General features: G+C 43.2%; 1 protein-coding gene across 8 annotated transcripts in view; it reads left to right on the top strand.

Annotated features, from left to right (window-relative positions):
* The window catches only part of ci (transcriptional activator cubitus interruptus), an 879,964-nt gene that overhangs the window by 776,999 nt on the left and 97,965 nt on the right, over nt 1–5,000 (top strand). The window lies entirely within an intron of this gene.

Raw genomic sequence — 5,000 nt, forward strand, 5'->3', positions numbered from 1 at the left:
CCCATACATCTTCCACACTTGCTCCCGAGCCTGCGCAATGAAATCACTGCAACTCGAAGGTTACTCAGAGCTGAATGAAATCGCTTGTCTTTGAATATAACAAAATTATGAAAATAATTTTTTTAGTTTTCAACCCTTTCGTGTCCAGTCCAGAGGTTCTTTTTAGCTGATTATCTATTCATTTATTTATATGTTATATTTATTTATTTATTTATTTATTTATTGCGTCAGACAGGTTGAAATAGTTAGAGTAATTGTTGGACCTTGATGGAGTTCCATTGGAACTAAAAGTAGTTAATGGGAAGAAAGTATAAGAGAAGAGGTAGGAGGAGGAGAATGGGGAGGTAGAGAAGAAGAAGAAGAAGAAGAAGAGAACCACCTGTATGATAATTCCCAACCAGCGGATGACAGTGATTGCTGGGTTTGAGTTTATCATGATTGATTCGATGCTCAGCAACTGATAAGAAGAAAAACATTAGTAATTAGATGGGAGGTAAAGTATGTTTAACCAAGGTGGCCAGGGAGTAACATGGTGTGGCCGTCCAGAACCGAATACTGACGGACGGTCCGGAGGAGCAGCCAAATCGCGGACACGCCATGACAAAGAACTCAAGAATTTGGGGAGTCTTCATTCATCCGCCAGAAGCCGAAGAAGGCCTATGGAATTTGAGACCATCAGACGAGTTTAAAGAACAAAGAAACTTCAGAAGTCTTCGTTTTCTACCAGAAGCCGAAGAAAGCCTATGGAACTGGAGGCCGTCAGAACGAGTTCGAAGAACAAAAGAACTTTGGAAGTCTTGATATATCTTAACAGAAGCTGAAGAAGGGAACTGGAAGCCGTCAGACAAGTTCGAAGAATAAATAGAATTCGAAAATCACCATTCTTTATGAAAAGCTGAAGAAGGTTTTTGGAACTGGAGACATTCAAACCTATTTGAAAAACAAAGCAATTTTGGAAGTCTTCATGTTTTATCAGAAACCGAAGAATCTCTCTGGAATTGGAGACTCTCATACGTCTTACAAAGGCAAAGGAACCTCTGAGTTTTTTAGTCAACAAAAGCCGAATAAGCTCTCTGGAACGGTAGACCCTCAACCACGTTGCAAGAACGAAAGGACTTCGAAAACTCTCGTTCTCCAACAAGTCGAAGAAAGCCTTCAGTTGAATGAAATTATCTGGTACCTGCCGCTGGCAAAGCTCTAAAGAGAGGCACGGAAGTGAAGGGGTTTTGCGTAGAAGGCGGTAACGTACGTAATGAGTGCACGGGCGCGTGGCACGCACGTCTTTTGTTAAAGGTTGTCAACGACAGGTGTTGACCCAGGGCTCGTGGCACAGGCAAATAAAACCTTTGTCGATGACTTGCAGAAGGATTAGAATCCCATATGTGTGTACCTCACCCCCTCTCAATGGTTCTGAGTTGAAGAGGGCCAAAATAAACAAAGAGTCGAGAGGTTCTCTCTTTGGGCGTGCGGCTTTCTTCAGCCTCCTCTCACTCCCGCCTGCCTCCCGCCCTCCCCGTCCGCCCTGAAGACCGTCTCTGGGCCGTGGCGGGGCTGTGGCGGGGCTGTGGCGGCGGCTGTGGTGGCTGGTGCTCAAGCCAAGCAGCCAAGCAAACAGGGCGGTGCTTCCGAAGTGCTAATGAGAGTTGTTACGTCAATGCCGTCCGTGTGTCTAGCCAACTTCGAGAGTAACTCTCACGTATTGACACAGCCCCATCCCACTCACCACCACTCCCACCCCTTCTACCACCATTACCATATCCCAGATCAGCCGCACACACACACACACACACACACACACACACACACACACACACACACACACACACACACACACACACACACACACACACACACACACACACACTTTTATTTATTTATTCGTTTATTATTTATTTCTACAAAAAAATTCCGTTCGTACCTTCACCTGTCAGTATGCGCGGTCTGATCCCTGTTCGAGGTGATAATACACCAAATTGGAGCAAATAGGTAAACAAATAGGTCAGTTGGCACCAGTTAATCTTGAGCCATCATCATCATCATCTCTTTCTACTTCACGAACCATATCGCACCACCACACCACCACTCATTCCTTCAGGCCACCAACCACTTGCACCACACGTCCTCGCACGAGCATATCACCAAGCGAAATATGATTTCTAGATGGTGACGTCATTTGTAGAAAATTACGTCATTTGTAGATAGTGACGTCATTTCTAGAGAGTGACGCCATTTCTAGTGACAATGTTCCCGGACTGTGATATCATTCATAGATGGTGACGTCATTTCTAGACCTTGACGTCATTTCAAGATTGATACGTCATTTATAGATGGTGACGTCATTTCAAAATAGTGACTTCATTTATAGATTATATTTCGGCTTTATCAGAAGATTTTGTCTCGCGTGTTTGGTTTCCCATTTTCTTCCGTGAGTGCTCATCTTCGGCTGAATAAAGTCTTATGTCTTCCGCTGCCTAATGTCCTTTGTGAGAACCCTGTATGTGTAGGTCCTCGACACTTTCGGGAGTGTAAGTTTAATGTATATCATAAAGATAAGGGAAAGTGTGGCATTGATTCATCGTGAATAAACAAAATCTCTTCACTTCTTTTGCCGAACCTGTGACGGACGGACTCTTCAACTATACGCGTCTCAAAAAAAAAAAAAAAAAAAAAAAGGGATATGTGTTATGAAATAATGGGAAAACTTGTTTCTCCAACTGCTGACGAAGCTAGATACTGTTCCTTGGAAAGCTGGACCTCGAGTCGCAGTATATATAGGACACAGGAAGCCGGTCTCTCCCGTATGTCGGACTTCATATCTCCACCAGGATGCTGCTTGGCCCTCGAGGCTCATGTCATCTTCAAAACACACATGATCATTCGACCTGTCACTCGCTGTCTCGTACCTCAAGAAACTACTCAATTCATCGTCATTAACTTTTTTTTTTTTTTTTTTTTGCGTGTCTGACGAAACCACTCAATTACCTACCATTATATATATATATATATATATATATATATATATATATATATATATATATATATATATATATATATGTATATTGTCTGTCACTTTTTAAGTTGCTGAAGACTGGCAGATAAGATAATTCCCAAATATTATTGGCAGGATACACGAGACCACAAATACGAGTATATTTATATACATATTTTCTTTTTTTTCTTTTTTCTTCTTTTTTCTTCTTCTTAGACTTCCTCGTAATATTGAGAAGGTGAAACCAAACCGCAATATACTTTTTCTTTCTTCCTCTTTTCTTCTTCATCCTCTTCTTCTTTTTCTTCTTCTTCTTCTTCTTCTTCTTCTTTTTCTTTGTTCTTTTTCTTCTTCTTTTCTTCCTCCTCTTCCTCTCCTTTTCCCTCTTCCTCTTCGTCTTCCACTTCCTTTTCCTCTTCGTCTTCTTCTTTTTCTTCTTCTCCTTCTTCCTCTTCTTCTTCTTTATCTTCTTCTTCTTTTCTTCTTCCTCTTCTTCTCCTTTTCTCTCTTCCTCTTCGTCTTCCTCTTCCTTTCCCTCTTCGTCTTCTTCTTCCTCTCCCTCTTCCTCTTCTTCCTCTTCCTCTTCCTCCTCTTCCTCTTCCTCTTACCTCTTCCTTTTCGTCTTCCTCTTCCTTTTCCTCTTCGTCTTTTCCCTCTCCCTCTTCCTCCTCTTCTTCTTCTTCCCCCCTCTTCCGCTTCCTATTCGTATTCGTCTTTTTCTTCTTCCTCTTCCTCTTCTTCTCCCTCTCCCTTTCCCTCTCCCTCTCATTCTCCTTCTTCCTATTCCTCTCCCTCCTACCCTTCGTCTTCCTCTTCGTTTTCTTCTTCCTCTCCCTCTTCCTCTTCTTTTTCTTCTTTTCCTCTCCTCTTCCTCTTCTTCTTCCTCTTCATTTTCCTCTTCCCCTTCCTCTTCATCTTCCTCTCCATGTAACTCCTCTTCCTCTTCTTCTTGTCACAAGAAACTATTCGGTGCGTCTCTATCAAGCTGATGTCTTTATTAATTGTATTCCGTAACTTCCCAAGTGCCCAAGATTGGCTTAGGAATAAAAAAAAAATCTGCAACGAGACCACATGCGAAGTTTCACGGCAGCAAAATAAGAAGAAAAAAAAAGGACGAAAAAAAGTGAAGGAAATATTTTAATGATCGACATTGGTGGTGATCCACAGTGGTCCACAGTAACGGGGGTCGAAGTGGCCTTTGAGAGCCCTGACACCGTTCTTACAAGGTCAGAACGCCTTTGGATTGCCTCTCTTTGTAGCGCGGGGCGATCAGTTGTGTAAACACATCATATGTATATTAATAACATCCTCTTCCTCCCTCCTCCCCCTTCATCTTCTCCCCCTCCTCCTCCTCTTCGTCCTCTTCCTCCCTCCTCCTCTTCCTCCTCCTCCTCCTCCTCCTCCTTGCTCATTTGTTTTCATTCCCCCCGTTGGTTGTTCCGCCCGGCAAGGTACAGAGCCTCCGCCCTGGAGACGTTTGAAGACGTGTATATTTGGAAAACGAAGGTGTTTGTTTGGGGCCTCCCGGTGACACCTGCCCAGGAGTCTCCCCAACCTAAATAACGAGAAGGAGCGACGCCGAAGGGGGGATTGGGGGGGAAGGTGGGAGTCTAGGAAATAGGGAATGTGTGTGTGTGTGTGTGTGTGTGTGTGTGTGTGTGTGTGTGTGTGTGTGTGTGTGTGTGTGTGTGTGTGTGTGTGTGTGTGTGTGTGTGTGTGTGTGTGTGTGTGTGTGTGTGTGTGTGTGTGTGTGTGTGTGTGTGTGTGTGTGTGTGTGTGTGTGTGTGTGTGTGTGTTTGTATGTGCATTTGTTTATATATGTGTATGTGTAAGCATATGTGGATATGTGCACATTGTATATGTGCATGCGTATGTGTATATCTGTGTATATATAGATGGATATGTGCACATTGTATATGTACATGTATATGTAATATATTTGTAGGTGGATGTGGATATATGTGTATGTGTGCCGTAGGGGAGGCCCTAGGATCTTTGATGTTCTCTCTTT

The sequence above is a fragment of the Oratosquilla oratoria genome, chromosome 38, assembly GCF_046742065.1.
Source record: "Oratosquilla oratoria isolate Oo_2021 chromosome 38, ASM4674206v1, whole genome shotgun sequence".
NCBI lineage: Eukaryota > Metazoa > Arthropoda > Malacostraca > Stomatopoda > Squillidae > Oratosquilla > Oratosquilla oratoria.